The following is a 19,828-nucleotide window of genomic DNA, read 5'->3' as shown; positions in this document are numbered from 1 at the left end:
CACATATATCCTTTCTCTTCCCTCCTCCTGCCCCCCTCCTCCCTGTAGGCCTCCCCATTTCTCCCACACACACACCGTACGTGCATATCCAAATTTATACCTAGGTTCTGCTTTGGATAGAAAAATGGTGTTTGTCTTCCCAAGCCCGGCTTACTCTACCCATTCTAATGGGCTTTAGTGTCATCCTCTTGTGTAAAAACTGCTTAAGTTCATTCTTCTTTACAGATGAATAATACCCCATTTCACTTTATCCATTCAGCTGCTGACAGATCTCTAGATCTGACACTTCCTGGGCATTGCGTCTAGTGGGACAACAAACAAGGATGTGGAGCTGCGCTGGCGTAGGACCCTTGGGTTTATAACCAGAAGTGGTACAGCTGGGTCACATGGTAGGTCTAGCTTTAGAGCTTTTGAGGAACCTTCGTTTCGATTTCCATGGTGGCTGCCCTAGCCACTCCCATCAGCATCAACTTTCCTCACGGCCTCACTGGCCTTTGTTGTTGTCCTTTTGCTTTTTGTCTGTTAAGACAGGGACTCACCCTGTGGCCCAGGCTAGCCCAAAACTCATGGCAATCCCCCTGCCTCAGCCTCATTTGTCTTCTTGATGATAGCCATTCTTTTTTATTCCATTGTTATTAATTTCAGCATGTACTTTTTTTTCATCTTTATTAACTTGGGTATTTCTTATTTACATTTCGATTGTTACTTCCTTTCCCGGTTTCCGGGCCAACATCCCCCTAACCCCTCCCTCTCCCCTTCTATATGGGCTTCCCCTTCCCATCCTCCCCCCATTACCGCCCTCCCCTCAACAATCACGTTCACTAGGTGTTCAGTCTTGGCAGGGCCAAGGGCTTCCCTTTCCACTGGTGCTCTTACTAGGCTATTCATTGCTACCTGTGAGGTTGGAGCCAAGGTCAGCCCAAGTATAGTCTTTGGGTAGTGGCTTAGTCCCTGGAAGCTCTGGTTGCTTGGCATTGTTGTTCATATGGGGTCTCAAGCCCCTTCAAGTTCTTTCAGCCCTTTCTCTGATTCCTTCAACGGGGGTCCCGTTCTCAGTTCAGTGAGGATAGCCATTCTTGACTGGGTGAGATAAAGGCGCAATGTAGTTTTACATTTCCCTGTTGGCTGAAGATGTTGAACTTTTTTATTTTTATTTTTATTTTTATTTTTTTTTGTTTCTTTTTTTTCAGAGCTGGGGACCGAACCCAGGGCCTCGAGCTTCCTAGGCAAGCGCTCTACCTACCACTGAGCTAAATCCCCAACCCCTCCCCCCCTTTTTTTTAAATGCTGCTGGCCATATATTTCTTTCTTTGAGAACTGTGGCATATTCAGTTTGCATCCCACGTATTGATTAGATGACTTGGCTTCTTGCCATTTAGCTTTTGCTGTCTTTAATATTGTCATTACTAATCACATCTCTGACTCATAGCTAGAGAGTCCCTTTTTCCATTCCATAGACTGCAGAACCTTTTAATTTCACACAAGCCCATTCATAACTCTTGGAGTCCTTCACAGGAAGTCCTTGCCTGTGCCTCTATTTTGAGGTGCCTCGTCTATGCCTTTCCTGGCAGATTCAGGTCTTGCATGAAAGTCCATTTCGAGTTGATTTTTCTATAGAGTGAAATACACGGACCGAGTTCCCTTCTTTGACACGTGCATGCTCAGTTTATCAACTGTGAGTGTCTGCATTGACCATCAGGCCATGCACAAAGAAATTTCTCTGATAAGACCTGAGAGTGGCACTCATCTATGGGTGGTTTGGTGCTATGTTTATGAGCAAAATAATAGTAGTGTGTTCACACTTGGGGCCCATGAGCTCCCCCAACTGCAGGTTCTTAAAAAAACAAAACAAACAAACAAAAACTAGACGGAGTTGGTTCCCTTCTGCAGAGCAGGCTGTAACTCCAATCTTATTATATATAAGTACCCTGCAGCTGTCTTCAGACACACCAGAAGGCATCAGATCTCATCACAGATGGTTGTGAGCCACCATGTGGTTGCTGGGATTTGAACTCAGGACCTCTGGAAGAGCAGTCAGTGCTCTTAACCATTGAGCCATCTCTCCAGCCGTAACTCCAATCTTAAAGTTCTTGTTTGCTTCTCTACCTTTATACTACTATTGCACTCACGGTTATTACTGTCACCCAGACCCTGAAAAACAGATGTCAAATTCTCTCACTCATATGTGGGTCCTAGACCTGAATCTTTAGATTTTTGTGTTTAGCCTGAAATACTTGTAAAATCCAGGAAACTAAAAGAGGTCCTTGATGGGAAGGGGAAAGAAAAGATTTTTTTCCTAATTCTGTGAAGAATGTCACTGGGGTTTTGATGGGGATTGTATCGACACTGTCTATATATTGCTTTTGGTAACATAGCTATTGTAGCGATATTGAGTCTGCTAATCCATGAACGTGGATGCGCTCTCCCACGTCTAGTATCTTCTTTAACTCCTTTCTTTGATGTCTTGAATTTTCAGTATGTATGTCTTTTACCTCCTTGCTTAGATTTATTCCTGGGTATTTTAAAAAGCTGTTGTGAATAGGATTCTTTTCCTGATTTAGTTTTCAACACGTTTATTATTTGGATATAGAAAATCCACTGATTTTTAATGTTGACCTTTTACCCTCCTACTTTGTTGGAAGCATTTATCAGGGCTATGGGTTTTCTGGTGGAATCTATTGAGGCTTTTAGGAGTAGGATCATAAACCAACAGCTTACAACCTGGCGCTTGAGAAATTGAGGTAGGAGGAGTGCCATGAGTTTGAGGCTAGCCTGAGCTATATAGAGAGTTCAAGGCCAGCCGGGAGTTACAGAGATATCCTGTTTCAGAAAATGCACAAAACACACCCAAAAAATCACAATAATCAAACAAATGAGCAAACCCAAGAGTCCAGATCATGCAATATTCAAATGGGGGTGATCTGACTTCTTCCCTTTCTATTTGTATTCCTTTTTCTTGTCTTATTGCTCTGGATAAGACTTCAAGCACTACAGTGAGTAAGAGTGAGCAGAGTAGGTGCCCTTATTCCTGATTTGGGAGGAAATGCTTTCGGTTTTTCCCCACTTAATATCACGTTGGCTGTCAACCTGTGGTATAAAGCCTCTATTATGCAGGAGACTATTCCTTATATTCCTACTTTCCTCAGGACTTTTATCTTTTTATCAGAGATGTTAAACTCTATTGAAGGCACTTTCTGAATCAATTGAGACGATCATGTAATTTCTGTCCCCAATTCTATCTATGTGTTATGTTTCCTTTACTGATTTGTGAATGTTGAATGTATGGTTTAAGTGCATTCCTGAATTTTGTTTGCAAGTGTTTTATTGAGGTGTTTGTTTGTTTGTTTTGCAACTATGCTTGTCAGGGACATGGTTGTGTGTGTCTCGTTTTGCATGTGGGTAGAGCTAGCTTTGTACTTTGAGATTCGTTCTCTTCTCTTTCTATTTTGTGAGACAGTTTGAGGAAACACTGGAATTTGAGACCCCCAGTGTAGTGGAGGTAAACTGGGAGATTGGGTCCTGAGGTTCTGCCACCGCTGGCTGTGAGATGGGACAAGTGGCCCTCCCTCTCTGAGTTTCATTTTCCTATGTGTAATTAGGAAGCACTTGCTTCTCAGGCTTGACCTGAGGTCTCCCAAGACAAAGGCGGTGGCAACTTCTCAAAACTTTCTCATGAACATTGATTGTCAAACATAGATGCGAATCAGGCACTGGGAGCAGAAGTAGCCTCCAGTTCCACATTGACTCAAAGCTGTTGACCACGTCTGGGACAATCTGCAGTCCCCTCCATGCTATCACCCAAGTCTCCTCAGTTCTGTACGTTACTGCACAGAAATGAAAAAAGCCAGTGAGCCTGGCTGGCTACATCCCAGGGCTGTCATGCTGGCTGGAGATCCTCTCAGACTCTAAGCCAAGGAGGAGGCTGGGCCTGCTTGAGCATCCTTGGGTTAGGCAGGGTTCTGAGAGCATTTCTACTCCAGCCCCACCTTTGCCAAAAGCTCACCGTGTGACCTTGGACAAGCCTCCATTTCTCCAGAAGTGAATGAGACCTACCCTGAGGGAGACAGCCGAAGTTCCTTCCGGTGCGACTTTGCCACTGTTCGCAGCAGCTCCCCAGTTTTCCTCTGTGGATCCCTCCCTCAGGATCAGCTCGTGGACTGAGGTAGCCTTAGCTCAGTCTCCTGCAGGAGTAGGTCTGTGACCAATCAGAGCTGTAGCCAAAGAAGCCAAGCTAGCTGTGATCTGTTCTGACCAAGGAGCCTTGGTCTGGGAAAGATGATTTCAGTCGCCACAAAGAACCAAGAAATAGAGACATCCAGATTCCCAAACTCAGATGCAGCAGGGCCTGAAGTTTAGTCTTGTGGAGTTGCCAATAACTTCCTCTGTGGCCTGGGCCAATTTGAATTAGATTTTTGCCCCTTAATACCACACATAGAGCTCTGCTCAGAACACAGGAGATTCTTAGGAGGGAATTGCGGTTCACACTCAAGGGGAAATGGGTAAGTGACTGATTAGCAAAAACTACTCTGATAGCAGGCCTTGGTCCAAGAGAAGTTAAGCTACAAGGTAGGTCCGCAGAAGGTAAGGATGGGGAATACGGATGTGGTCAAGCTGGTGGCACTGAAACCATGACGATCTAAGTGCCTGGCACCTGAGGGTCCCTCCATCTAGGTTTGAGGTGTGAGCACATTGTGTTCTCTTACCATACATAGGTGTAACCCAGAATTAGGAACCCATTCTTCAGATTGGAAAATAGAGCCCCAAAGAAGAAATTCCTGTGGGAAGGAGCAGTGATAGGGAGAATGAGTTCTCCTTCTTGTTGCTCCCTCTGAGGTCAGCAACAGAGGCTTCTGGCCAAGGTCTGAGAGGGTGAGAAGCCCAAAAAGGAAGCTCCTGGAGGTAGCAGCCACTGTGGGGACCTGTGGCTTACAACTGTCTGTTTAGAGGAACTTTCTGTTCTTGGAACAGCTCAGCCATGGGGCTGGTGCATCTTTCTAATCAGAAGTTCCTTTTTGAAGCAGTTTTTGAGGTACAGAGTTCCTGCAGGCACCCTGGATGCCTTCTGAGAGAACCATGTTTGCTCTATACAACTTGTCTCTGGTGGACTCCTCATGTGCTTCCTTTTGGAGACTTAGCTTCCTCTGGCCAAGTTATGATCTCTGTACACACAGAAAGAGTCTTAGAGGTCCAGCCCTTCATGTTCAGGTGGAGCAAAAGTTCCAGAGAGGTTCCACAGTGGGCCCTGGGTCACCCAAAAGCAAGGGACCCCACCACCTGGCTACTGCTCCCAGTGTGGCTCAGTTATAAAGTTGGTATGAGATGCCTGAGCCCCAGTGGCTAGTTCAACTGCCAATCAAAATCTTAGGACTTAACCCTTGGGTCATTTTGGTCAGCTCCAGAGATCTACAGCAACTGTGAACTTCCTGGGACTTTTTTTCTCATTTCATCTGCCTTGAGGCCAGTTTGAGAAGTACAGGATGAGACCTGGAATCACCTGGGGTAGAATCCTGATTCTTTCTCTTAAACATACAAGGGTTCTTTAAAATGTAGTCCAGGGGGCTAAGAAGAAGGCTCAGTGGGCAGAAAATCTTGCTATGCTGGGCTCCTGGTCCCTAGCATCCAGGTGTGACAGCACGTATCTGTAACCCGTGTTTTGGGAGACAAGAGGATCTCTGGGACATGCTGGCCATCCGTCTAGCTCCAATTTCTGTGAGAAACTCCAGCTTAAGGGAATAAAGAGAAGAATGTGGAAAAAAGAGATGCAGTGAACCTAGCAACTTCCTGTGGCATCAGTGACGCAGGCCTTCTTAGTACCCAGGGTTCTCAGCAGCTGTTGCAAAGGTGTCTGGGTAGGGAGAATGGTCCAGTTTGCTTTTTCCTCAACAAAACCAGGGGCTCCTTGGCTAGAGCTGATTGTCCCCTTTACACAGGGTGTGGTGGCTGGCTTGGTGACAGGCAACTTTTTACTCTCATCTGCTGTGTTATTCCCAAGTCAGATGCCTCAACTGCCTCTTATAGAGGCAAGCCTCAAAGCATTAGAGTGTAGGCTGGGGATGTAGCTCAGTTGGTACAGTGTTCAGCCAGCACAGAGCCCTGGGTTCCATCCCAGAGCCATAAGCTAAAGGCTGCTGTAAGTACCTTGGAGGGTGGAGGCAGAAGGATCAAAAGTTCAAGGCCATCCTCATTTTAAGAAAGAGAAAGAAAGAAGAGAGAGGAGAGAGAAGTGTGTGTGTGTGTGTGTGTGTGTGTGTGTGTGTGTGTGTGTGTTGGGGAGATGGCTCAGTGGTTAAAAGCACTTCTTGTGCAAGCAAGAGGATTGGAGTTTGATCCCCAGGCCTTGGAAATGCTGGGTGGGCAGTCAGCCTCTCTGACATTCCAGCCTCAGAGGCTGGAACAGGGAGACGAGCTATATTGACAAACTCTGGGATTGATTGAGAGACCCTGCCTCAGTGAATAAGATGGAGAGCAATCAAAGAATATTCCCAGCATCAACCTCTTGGCTCCTTGCCTTACACACACACACACACACACACACACACACACGAATAAAGGGGGGGGGAAAGCAAGAAACATTTCCACATCTCTAGGCCTGGTTTCCTTTATATTTTGGAGTGTGTATTTATCATTGTAGGATTAGTTTTTATTACCTTTCACCATGTATTCATATGTGTCTACATGTGGGTATGTAGACCAGACCAGAGAGACCAGAGAGAATGGATCCCCTGGAGTTATGCCTGCGTTGGGTGCTAAACTCCCATCCTCTGGAAGTTCAGCAAATGCTTCCAATCACTAAGCCATCCGGTCCCAAGAAAGGTATAGATTTAGAAAACCATAACACAATGGGTCCCACGGTGACAGTTTCGTACATATATGTAACGTACTTTCATTTTACGGAGTGCACATGCTTGGTTTTAAAAGTTAGGGCTGGTGAGATGGCTGAGGTCATCCCTGAGTTTGATCCCTGGGACCCACGTGTTGGAAGGAGAGAAGCGGTTCTCACAAGCTGTCCTCTGGTTCCACCCACACATACATGTATAGATCCACACAGAGCTACACAAATGTAATGAAACTTGTCCGCTGTCACGGAACGAAACTCTAGCACGCTGGTTAAAAGCTGAAACATCACAAGCAACTCTGGGGTCCCTTTGGGTGACTCCTTTCACTCCCTCCAAGGCCCTCCTCCCCTCTCTGACCTGGGGTAACCTCCACTAACATCTGGCCTTGGCCATACTGACACTTACATATGTGTATGTGCAAGCAGGTGCTGTGCATGCCCTGTCCCCATCCCTCAGCACTGAGCCATCTTGGAACAATCTGGCTGGCCGTGGCTACAGGTATCTGCTCCCTCTGAAAGTCTCACAAGCTCACACACCAGCAGAGCACTACACCTGCAGGAACAGCTTCAACCGGACAGGAGGCCAACATCCCATTCTTTCCTCTGAACTGGCCTTGTGCTGCAGCCTGTCAGCCTACGTGATGGAGTTTGGGGGTCACGGTGGGAACTGTCAGGTTACCCCTCTACTGTTGCTCCCTCTTCCCTATGACTCTATCAAGGGTTCTGGAATCAACTCCCAAGTGAACTATTTGCAGTTGAAATGTTGTCTATGGTCTGCTTTTGGGAAAATATACGTTAAGACCTGTTTACTTATTGAAATCACAAGAGTGTATATGCATGTGCATGTGTGCATTGGTGTGTGTGTGTGTGTGTGTGTTGTGAGTAAGGTTTCCTTGGGCCCATTTTCCAGCTGACTAGACTGAGTCCAAGAGAAGGGGTTAGCAGGGTGAGCCACAGCTTGTTTAAGACAGCACAGGCGCTCAAACTCAGGTTTATCTGCCATGTTCTATCTGTGGTTAATCTCTCCATTTCTCCTGGACGGAAGTACTTCAGGGTGGTGTTGGGAGCTCAGATAGTGCATTGCAGAAGGAACTGGGCATGCAAGTCCTAAGAGAACACCAACCTGAGGACACAGCCATGCTGCTATGCAGGATGTATGGCACGGTCACAAGTCAAGAGCAAGGACACATTTTAAATCCAAGCTAAGGTTTGTTCTCCACCATTGCCTGCCCTTCCAGAAGTCTATTCCACTCCCAGACCTCTAGCAACAGGGTGGGGAGCAAAACGTGCTTAGAAAAATGGAGGCCAAGGGAGATTGTGTTACTGTGTTCCTGAAGTTACACAGCTTGTCTAGGCTCTTCTACGAAGAGGAGGAGGTGACGGCTGCTACCACAACAGCTAGAGCCGATCCCGCTGTCATGCCTGCTCCACCATGATAGACTGTACCTCAAACTAAGAGCCAGCTGCTGGGAAAGTAGCTCATATCTCAACCTAAAACGTTGAAAAAGTTAAGGCTGGAGAGATGGCTCAGCGGTTTAGAGCATTTGCAGCTCTTGCAGAGGATCCAAGTTCAGTTCCGAGAACCCACATGGCAGCTTACAACTACCTGTAAGTCCGGTTCTAGGGGATTTGCTGCCCTCTTCCAGCCTCTTCTAGCACACACATATTTGCAGACAAACACTTATTACACATATTACCCAAAAAAGCTGAAAAACCATGTATTAGCCTTGAAAGGTTAAAAATGCTGCACCCCAAAATGGAGTATTACGTAGCCCTTCCAAAATTCAAGGAGATCTTAATGACATGGGAACATGTTAACAGCTTAGTTAAGCTAAGCACTTAAGTAGAACAAAAAGTGTACCCACAACATCATAGGCACCGGAAATGTTACATTAAGTGAAAGCTGTGTAGAAGAAATTCGCAGTAACAAAATTCATGCTGCCAGTTTTTGCAAATCTTCTAAGCAGCAGGCATTGTGAATAAGGCAACTGAAGCTTGTCACAGCAGAGAGGATGTGGCCTGGTAAGCCGGCCATAGCATAGAGAGAGCACGGAGGTCCTCGGAGCTTACTCTTCTCTTTTCTCCCATAAGTGACCTTCCAAGCCTCCATACTCTTCTCATAAAAGGGACAGGTGACACTGCCACGTGGAGAGCCATTCTTTTCTTAGTGTTTCCCTGGCATCTGTGCCCAAGACCACGCGCGCAAACACACACACAAACACACACACACACACACACACACACACACACACACACACAATGCTCCCAGCAATAGCAGAGTAACACTGGAGGCAACCTGAATATCTATCAGTGGGTGAGTGGGGAAAATGTGACGTCACCAGCCAGCATGAATATATAACAGCTGGCAGGAATAAATTAGACCTCAATGCTCGACCCTGATGGGTCCCAATCTGATGATAAGTAGGAAGAAAACAAACTGCAGGCGAGCCTCATAGATCAGTTCTGGTGCAGAGTAGTTCCCATGTAGTCCGGTCAGAGGTTGCAGTTTCAGACCCAGAGTGAACCGCAGCCTGAAACTGTCACATGGGAAATTCCAGAAATAAGCAACCCTAAGATTTAAGCCACATGCCATTCTGGGTAGAGTGTTGAAATCTCAATGTGTAGCCCTGTCTTCCCCAAGATGGAATCACCCTGCTATCCAACGTATCTACGGGGTATGCACTGCCCACCCGGTAGTTACTATGCTTGTGTGCAAGCAATGCTTTTTGTTTAAATCATAACCCTAGGCACAGGGCTAGCGACACCATCAATTCAGAGTTACCAAAGAACAGTTTTCATACACAGGCAAAGATATACAAGAAGCTTAGTATTATCCGTTCAGGCATCTGCCAGGATCTTGGGAAGCAACCCTTGTTGACCAAAGTGAACAGATATAGATTGTTCTATTCTTTTTTACAGACAGGGTCTTATAGCCTAGGCTGGCCTCAAACTCTTGCTATAGCCAAAGATGACCTTAAATTTCTGCTCCCCCTGCCTCTACGCCCAAGTTCTGGAGTTGCAGGTGTGCTACTACACCGGGCTCTGCTGTAATCTTTACAGCTCAGAGGACGCATTTGTGTATTGTTTATTGAGGCACAGAGAGGAAGGATCGGCTTTTGACAGTGGGGTCTCCTGTAGAGGGAGAAAAAGAACTGAGGGGATCCAAAGCAGGGACTTTTTTTTTACCCAGCACACTTAGCCATTTCACTTTTTAAAGTCCGAAGCAAACATGCGCACACACCGACATTAGTTAATTCTGGGTGGTAGGTTCCGGGGACATATATTCCTTTAAACAGCAGGCTTCCTCCTCCAGAGAAGGGGCATGGTTGAGAAGGGCACTAGAGACCCACTGCTCTTTTGTGAGGCCTCTCTAGGTTAGCCCTAGGCTTGGGCAGTGATTCACAAAGTCTGATTTCTGGGCAGCATCAACAGCCTGGAGATTGCCAGTCCTCAGTATCTTGACCCCCTGGCCTCCCTCTCGGGGTTGCCCTAGCAATGGGCATTTTGACATGCTCTCCTGGTGATGCTGGTGTGAGAATCTCTTAGGCTGAATGGGAACAGGGGAAAGTACACTTAAGAGTGCTCTGAGAGATTTCCTTCAGCTATCTTTCTCTCTTCTCCACCCCCCTCTCTCAGATTTAATGTGTGTGTGAGAGAGAGACAGAGACAGAGACAGAGACAGAGACAGAGACAGAGACAGAGACAGACCACATGTGTGCAGGTGCCTACAGAGCCAAAAGAGGGCAATGGATTCCCTGGAGCTTGAGTTATAGGCAGGTGTGAGGCATTGCTGTGATTGATGGGTGAGAACTTAGCTAGAGTCCTCTGAAGGGACAGCGAGTGCTCTGAGCTGCAGAGCCACCCCTTGGGCTCCCTTTCCTTCAGTTCTTATTTCATCTTTCAAAGTGAATTCCCAAGCCTAAATCTGAAATGCTCTAAAACCTGAAACATTTTGGGCACCGACAGGATGATCCAAGTGGCTACGGGTTGAATTAAAAATGGAGGAGTCATTAAAAATGTGTCCCTAGTTATCTCCGAGGGATGAGAATGAAATGTAAAAATCATAGGGCCGGGAAGATAGCCCAGTTGGTAAAGTGAGTACCTTGCAAAAACCGGGAACTGAGTTACAACCCCAGAACTCATGAAAAGAAGCCAGCTGGGAGTTTTGCTCAGCTCTCAGTGTTAGGAAGGAGACGGGCGAACCCTTGGAACCCACTAACCAGCCAGCCTCACCTACTCAGCAAAAGCCCCAGGCCGATGAGAGACCCTGTCTCCAGAAGCAAGGTGGACTTTACTTGAAGAACAACACAGAGTCCTCTGGCCTTCATGTGTGCACCATGAGTACACCAGAGTACAGCCAACCTGTACACCCACCCAGAAGCATATGAATCAAACACAAATATCTTTTTAAAACTTAGGTTTCATCCCCAAGATGCCTCACTGTGCACTTAAGATACAGAATTCTGCCACACTCCAAAATCCTAAACACCTTTGATCTGGAGTAGTTTACCATCCCCGTCCTACAATTATAAAAACAGGCACGGAAAAGCCAGGCTGCCTGTCCAATGCCCAGCAGACCTGCTCGCCCTCTCTGAACAACTCAGCTTCAGAAGAAAACAGCCCATTTTACAGAGGAGGAAGCTGGGATCCAGAGAGTAACCGGCGACGTGCCCCAGGGTCACAAAGAGGAGATAGTGGTAGACTGTGGCCCTTGTGTAAGGGGTTCTGGAGTTGGGTGTACACCTGTTAGGGGGTCAGCCAGGAGGGCAGGGGAAGATGTAAAAGAGGGGACTTAGACATACAGCTGCAGCCAGGCCTGGGTGTGGCAGGCATGGGCTTGTCTTGGCCCAGCTGCTCCTTCAGCCCTGCCCGCTGCCTACCCTGCGTGACCTGCCACCCACCCACCACCAATGGGAACCGACCGGGCTTTTCCCTCTCCTCCAGCTTCTTCTTCTTGGTGTGTGTGTGTGTGTGTGTGTGTGTGTGTGTGTGTGTGCGCAGAAGGGGAACCTGGTCGGACAGAGAAGCGTCAGCTCAGCACTGTCATCCCCCTGCCTGAGCTTCCTCTATCTAGAGCTATCCCAGGGTCGCCCTGGGTGGAGCAATTCGCCTCACCTGGCCACCTGGGCACTTTCCACCTTCTGTGAATGGCGCATCCCACCACCGATCGGTTGCCCGTAGGACGATCCTTCTTTCCTCGCCACCCCCACAGCTCACCCAGGATCCCAACTCCTTGCCCCGGAGGTCTGCACGTTATCGGGGTCCCATTCCCGCCCTCGCCTCCTCCCCGCACTCACCTGGGCACCCGCCCTTCGCCTCGCGGGCAGCCCGGATCCTCGCAGCTCGAACGACCCCCCAGCGCCGCGGCCCCTGGTGGCCCCGGACTCGAGAGCCCGGAGCAAGCGACGAAGACTTGCGGGCTACGGAGGCTGCGTTGGCGCTCGGAGCGGGTCAGAGCCGCCTTTACCGGCGACTTTGGTTCCCTCCCACCCGTCTGAGAGCCGCAACCGTAAGTGCAAGCCGGGAGCGGCAACCCGGTGGTGCTCACTGGCCATCTGGGCGCCTTAGCCGCACCCTGGGTGATGTAAACCCCGCCCCAAAATGCCCTGACTCCGCCCTCTAAGAGTCTAACTCTCACTCTGGCTCTCTGGTCTCCCGCTCTTAACCCACTCCAAAGAATTTAGCATCTTTATGCTAACCCTGTCCTCAAGGGCGCTAACCAGTCCCTGAAGGACTGACTTAGACTCCAATGTTTGACTGGTCCTCCAAAGATTCCCAGTCCCCCCACCCCCCACTAACGCATTTAAGCCCCACCTGATGGAATGTTCTGGTACAAAGGAGTCTAAACCCTACGCCCCCAGGGATTTTTGACCTCCTACTCAAGAGACTCCATTCCCTTGCGGCCTCTAAAGAATTGTAATATTTTACATTTATTGATTGATTGGTTGATTGATTACGTGTATGTGTATGTGTATAACTACCCACGAGCCTCTGTGCGGTGTAAAGGTTAGAGGACAATTTGCAGACTAGGGTCTCCCCTTCCATCTTGCCAGTCCCCAGGAATTAGTTCAGGGAGCCATGCTCCGCAGCAGGCATCTTTACCCGCCTCCTCCTGGCGAAGAATTTTTAACCTCTATTCTATTCAGCTCCCAGTCCTAACCCCTGTTCTCTAGATTTATAATCTCGAGGGCGTGTGTGTGTGTGTGTGTGTGTGTGTGTGTGTGTGTGTGTGTGTGTGTGTGTTTTCCAGAGGATGGAATCCAGGGCCTCGATCCCCATAGTTTGTACTACGTCCACTCCCGCCTACGGGAGCCTAACCCCATAAATCCCAAATCCTGCACTTGAGCGGTCAACGGATCCTACCCTTCACTTCAAAGATTCTAAACCAGCCGCAGAAGGAATGTAGCTCCCTTTAAGTCTAACCACGCCCTCCAGGATTCTGGTGGGTCTCCAAGGCCCTCTGGTCCCTCCCACACGCAGCGGTTTTCCCTCCATCTGCTCACCCGCCGCTTATTCAAACTCCATGCAAAGTTTGGCGCCTGCAGGAGCTCTCTGTCTTATTCTCTGGGCAGAATATGGGACTGCTCAGAGGACCTCCCAAGTTGAAGGAGAGGAAGTCTGACCCGCAGACCACTGAGGCCTTGTTTGCATGGCATTCCTCTCAGCCTGGGACGAGGGTAGAGAACATCCGACATGAACCAACACTCTGAACGCCGCCGCCGATACACACCTGCGGAAACGTACAGGGGTCCTCCTCTAGCCGGGCTAGACCACCAGTGTCGCCCATTCATTTACGCATGCGTGTAGGCACGCGTTTAGCTGTAGTGTGTTTTGGGCATGAATTCTTCTGAGTACGACCCTGTGTTAGCAACATTCCGAGTCCCATCCACTAGGCCCAGTAGCACCCCTCCCCCAGTTCTGACAACCAGAGCTACCTCATACATAGACTGGCCAACTACTCCCCACCTCACGGAGTCCCTACTCAGATAGACAGTCACCGTACACTTATGTGTTTGCTATGTATTTTAATATATACATGCCCTGTTTATAAAAATAGACTGGGCTTTCAACGGGTTTAATTGACTTGGACACAGAAGTGAAATTAGTCTGTGTAGACATAAACAACGCTTGTTGTCTGAGTGAAGGGGACTGAGATGGGAAGGAAGCCAATGAAGCCCGCATCACAGAGCTGGCCGGCTACGGCATCTGCAACTGTCCGGTTGCACATACATTGTCACTCCCTCTCCTCCCCCCTTCACCCTCCCATTAGCCATCTTGAGAGGAGGGCCTAGACATTTAAACACTCACTTCTGTGGGATGCTAAGTTGAGGGATGCCTGGAGGGCATTAGGCCTCCAGCACACTGGTCTGCTCCAGTCATGCTTCCAGGGCCTCCAGGAAGAGGAAAGTGGGTCCTGGGACAGGCCCAGCGGAAATTAGAAGCATATGACCAGCATCCACTAAATCTCCGTTGACAAGGTGCCATTTGATGGCAGGGGATCACAAAGAACCAAGACACAAAGAACCAACACATTCCATCCCCCTTTCCAAACCATTTCCCAAAAGCTTTTGCTAGACTCGTATTGCCATTAAAACCCACGTTCATGTTCCCAAAGTTCCTATGACATTTATCGTGGCATAATTAAAAATATTTTCATTAGGCCGGATGTGGTGGTATATATAAGGTTAACCCCAGCAGAGATCAGAGAAGCAGAGGCAGGAGGATCTCTGCAAATACCATGTCAGTCTGGTCTGGACAGCAAGTTCCAGGCCAGCCAGGGTTAGACAGGGAGACTCTGTTTCAAAAATAAGTTTTTGAATTTTGTTCTTGGTGTGTGTGTGGTGTGCATGTGAGTGTGGATGTGCCATGGCATGTGTGTGGGAATCAGCTCTCTCCTGGATCAAACTCAGGTGGTCAGGTTTGCATGGCAATGGCTTTAACTTACTGAGCCATCTCTCTGGCCCAGACAGTGTGTGTGTGTGTGTGTGTGTGTGTGTGTGTGTGTGTGTGTGTGTGTGTGTGTGCGCGCGCGCTCATACACGTGTGCACGTGTCTATGCCACAGAATGTATATGGAGGTCAAAAGACAACTGTAGAATCCTTTCTCTCCTTATTCCGTTATGTGGGTTCCAGAGATTGAACTGAGGTCCCAAGGCTTGCACAGCGCACCTTTACCCAGCAATCCTCTCACCAACCCTGTTGTGAGGTGATGTTTTATAAACGGAAGGTTTAATTAGGACTAGTAAGACACTTGCCACCAAGCCTGATGACCTGAGTTGGATCCTGCTAAAGAGAGAGAACAGACTCCCACAAGTTGTCTTCTGGGCACTATATACATGTGGTGTCACATGAACACACACACACACACACACACACACACACACACATACACACACACATGATAAATAAATGTACCTTAAAAAATTCAAGGTATAATTACACATATTAAGTTTGGTAAATCTAGACAAGTAATACTTGCCTGTAGAGCCATTCCCTTAATCAGAATATTTGGGGCTGGAGTTACAGTTCAGTTGGTAGAGGGCTTGACTGAGCATGCACAAGAACCTGCGTCTGACCCCCAGTACTGAATAAACGGGGTACAGAGACAGACACTTGTAACTCCTGCACTTGGGAAATAGAGCAGAAACCCAAGTTTATTTTCAGCTACGTGGTGAGTCTGAGATAAACCTGGATTACATTCTGATATCCTGCCTTAAAAGCAAACGAATGCAAGACATAAAAGGCATTTCTGTGGCCCCAGAGGTTTCTGTAGGCTCTACAGCTCCCAGCTCTTAGATGACTCAAGGTGACTAGCAATAGCTTCTTTTTCTTTTTGAGACAGGATCCCGTGTAGCCTAGGCTAGCCTTGAACTCCACATGTAGCTGAGAATGACCTTGAACTCCTGGTCCTCCTGACTCTACCTCCCAAGTGCTTACAGGTGAGCTTCAGTGTTTTTGGTTCATTGGATGTTGGATATCAGAACCAGGAGTTTATCCAGGCTAGACCAGTCCTCAACTGACAGAACTCTCTCCTCAGTCCCCACTAACTCTTTTTTTTTTTTAAATTATTATAGACTAGCTTTGACCTTTCTATGGTTTCGCACAAATATGTGGTATTTTTCTTCTGTTCTGTCCACGTGGTGTGTTTCCTCTGTTCCTCTTCTCTCTGCTGACTTCCTGCTTTATTGAGATTTTTTTCCATATTGTTACATGTTCCGTTAGCTTGTTCTTTTTCTCAGCCGAGTAGTGTTCTACGGTGTGGAACCCACTTGCTTGCCGACAGGATTGGGGTTGTCTTTAGTTCTTTCGTTGAATGAATGTCGGTATAGGTACCAGGTTCAAGTCCTTAGGAGAGGCCCTGTTTTCATTCATCGTGAGTGACTTAAAACTGGACTCTCTGGGTCGGGAGCTACGTGCTTGTTTAACTGCACCACAGACTTGAGCTGGCAAAGTGTCTCTGGGACTTGTGTTTCCATCTGAACTTTCCTCGCTCCACATCCTTGACTGTCATCTTTTTTTTTTTTTTTTTTTTTTTGGTTTTTTTTTTCAAATCTGGGGACCGAACCCCGGGCCTTGCCCTTCCTGGGCAAGCGCCTTACCCCCGGGCTAAATCCCCAACCCCCCCCGCCTTTCCCCTTTTAATTTAAAATGAAGTCCTCAGGCTGGAGAGACAGTGCAGAAGCTAAGAGTGCTGGCTGCTCTTCCAGAGGGCCAGGGTTCCATTCTCAGAGTTTACGTGGTGGCCCACAAAGGTTTGTAACTCCAGTCCCAGAGAATCACATACACTTTTCTGGCATCCATGGGCACTAGGTATGCACATGGTGTATATATGCAGGTAGAACATCAACAACAACAACAATAATAACAATAATATTAATTTCAAGACTATCTAGTATTTTTTGAAACCCCATCTAGGACTATTGAAATGGCTCAGTGTGTAAAAATGCTTGTTGCAAGCTGGACAGACCCAGTTTGACTCCCAGGATCTGTGGTGGAAGGAGAGAAATGACTCTTACTAAGTTGTCTTCTCATCTCCATGTGCTTTGTGATACACACACATACAAACACACAGGAATACACACAGGCACACACACAAACACACACAGGTACATACATACACACACACTAAGTATAATCAAACCACTGTGCAACCAGTCTTTGAAGTGACAAATCTTGTCATCTATCCACCCACTCATCCATCCATCCATCCATCCACCCATCCATCCCCCACTCATCTATCCATCCATCCATCACCCACTCATCCATCCATTCATCCATTCATCCACCCACTCATCCATCCATCCATCCACTCATCCATCCATCCATCACCCACTCATCCATCCATCCACTCATCCATCCATCCATCACCCACTCATCCATCCATTCATCCACCTACTCATCCATCCACCCACTCATCCATCCACCCACTCATCCATCCATCCATCCATCCATCCACCATTGTCATGGACAACCTAGCTGCTGGCTATAGGAAGAATCAGGGAAGCTCAGCCTTACCATCGCCACCTGCCCACTGGCTTCTGTAAAAATCAGCCTCTCTGGGCCTCAGTATCCTCATGCTAAGTGGGAATGAAAATGGAAGGTCACGGCAAGAGTTAGACATAGGCAAAGCTTGGCTGATTCCTACAGTTGCCTGTGTTGTAGAGGCCTCGAACTGACTGGGCTGGGAATGGAGCAGCGTTTGGGAGTCAGTGCTGACTTACCTGCTTTGTTCCAAAGACAAAAGAAGTGGCAGGCAGTTTAGAAAGGAGCCATATCCAGGAGGAGGATGGACCCTGTGACTATGGGCTATGGGATCCCTGTAAAGACTTTTGCTGCCATTGAAGTCGGATGCCTGAGCAGTCCCTGGAGTAGGAAGCCATCTTTCCCGGAGTCTAAACTCAGGTTCTAGTGTTCCTTCTGCCTCAAGAAGTAACCCCAAGTGTGCTATTCAATGTCTCCAATCATTCCATCAGCCCCCTTCTGTGGAGTGCCCGCTGAGGGATGAAAGCCTAGCTCCTAGCTGACAAGGACAAGGCTGCTCTTAGCCTGGGCCCCAGGGGCTTCATCTTAATGCACTAAGTAGTCACACAAACAAGGGCAGGCTAGAATTGTTTCCTGCTGCAGAAGATCGAGACCCACGCAGAGATTCACAGGGGAAGTCAGGGAACTTCCCAGAGAAAGCAACATGCAAGCAGAGACCAGAGGCTTTACGGGAGTCAGTGAGGCAAAGGAGCAGGCCACACGGGGCAGTGGGTGTGTGGTGTCCACTCTCCAAGAGTTCCCCCTTGGCATTCAGGCCTTTGAGGGACCGAGCCCTCTGAAGACAGCTGAGCTGTGTCATCAAGACATTAAGAAAGGTTAGGTTATGGTTTCTACAGCTAGGTTACATCAGCGGCAAAGGGTGTGGCTAGAGACCCCCATCTCCAAGCTGCGGCCAGGAGCAGCCCTGCTTCTTCTAGAACCCTCCCATCAGGTACAGGTAACCAGGCCACAGGATGGGCTGGAAACAGAGTGGAGTCCACTGTTATCAGCAAGGGGGAGGATATGACAGACTCAGGCGTGGATGGGGGCATCCTCCCAAGAGAATTGCACTCGACACTTGGCGTCCCTCAAGCTATGTCTCAAAAGATTTGCTCCCTTCCTCCCCGGTAGGTGGGATTCTAAGGTAGCTTGCTGTGCCTTGAGTGAGACCGCTGTCTGGTGAGGCAAACGGTTTGCCATAGGCTCACTGAGGGGAGTCGGACATAACTTCTACTGTAAATGGGATTTTGTGTCGCTTCCTAGAAAAGTTCACAGCAGGGGAGGAAGACCACACTCAGAGTCTCACACACTCAGGCCTCACACACACTCAATGTTTGCTTCCCTGAAACACCTGTGTAGGCCTCTGTGTAGGTGGCCTTCACATCCAGTTTTGTGTGTTAGGCTGGAATTCTTGACCGTCAGGTGGAGAGAGACTTCACCCAGACTCCAAAGCAAAAGTCCTCATTCCCTCCCTGTGTCTCCATGATTTTCTCATCTTCCTTCCTTCCTTCCCTTTTTCCTTTCTTCCCTCCTTTCCTCCCTCTTCCTTCCCTTTCTCCTCCTTCCATATATGCATGTGTGGTAAGATGTGCGTGCACTTACCAGTGTGAGGTGTGAACTTACGTGTGAATATGGAGGTTGGAGGTTGAGTAGGGCTTCATTCCATAACTGCTGTCCACTTTTGTTTTTTGAGACAAGATTTCTCACAGAACCTTGAAACTCATTTATTTGACTAGACTTACTGGCCAAGGAGCTTCAGGGGTCCATTCAGCACTGCCCCTCCCCTGCTTTCACCAGCTCCCAAGGGTTGGGATGGCAGGCAGGGCAGACACATGCTTGCCTTCCGAGGCTTGTGTTAGGATCTGAAATCAGGTCCTCACACTTGTACAGAATCACTTATCTTCTGAGCCACATCCACAGTTCTCTCTCCTTCCATCCCTCTTCCCCACCCAAAGATTTCTTGAGTGGTCTCTGGGGAGCAGTAAATTAAACTAGCTAGCATTGCTCCTGTCCCTTTATATGTGACGTCAGTAAGCCACGTGGCTTTTGTCTGGCTTTCTCTTGGGTTGTTTCCTCTGGGCAAAGCCAGCCACCCCACTGAGACTCCACACAGCTGTGCAGGAATGAGCTTTCCCACTAATATCCCCAACCGCATCGAGTGAAGAGTGAACTGCTTAGCAAGCGTATCCTGCAGTGAAACTTTGAAGTGATGTGGTTTGGGCAACACCTTGACTAAAGCCTCAGCAGAGACCCAGAAGCCTACAGCAGCTGCCGTGGTTCATGAGCCAGAGAAGTTGGGTAAAATGTTACAATCTTACTTTGGTGGGTAATTCATTATACAGCATTGAGAACTAATGTGCAAGTCAGACTTCAGGGTAGGAGGTTGTCTGAAGAACTCCAGTATGACTGCTAGAGGCCCAAAGTGAAGTCAATACATAGGCTGGCTGGGCAATTAGGATCTGGCAGACCTCTG

The 19,828-nt window shown here is 48.1% G+C and overlaps 1 protein-coding gene across 1 annotated transcript in view; it reads right to left on the bottom strand.

Annotated features, from left to right (window-relative positions):
* The window catches only part of Hck (HCK proto-oncogene, Src family tyrosine kinase), a 43,472-nt gene extending 31,103 nt beyond the window's left edge, over positions 1–12,369 (bottom strand). Inside the window, exon 1 of the mRNA XM_032904463.1 lies at positions 12,133–12,369. The gene's annotated coding sequence lies outside the window, so the exon portion shown is untranslated. The remainder of the gene's footprint in view (positions 1–12,132) is intronic.
* Between the last annotated feature and the right edge of the window lie 7,459 nt (positions 12,370–19,828).

The sequence above is a fragment of the Rattus rattus genome, chromosome 5 (genome assembly GCF_011064425.1).
Source record: "Rattus rattus isolate New Zealand chromosome 5, Rrattus_CSIRO_v1, whole genome shotgun sequence".
In the NCBI taxonomy this organism is placed as follows: Eukaryota; Metazoa; Chordata; class Mammalia; order Rodentia; family Muridae; genus Rattus; species Rattus rattus.
Note: the sequence above shows the minus strand (reverse complement) of the source record. Positions and strands in the feature narration are given on the sequence as shown.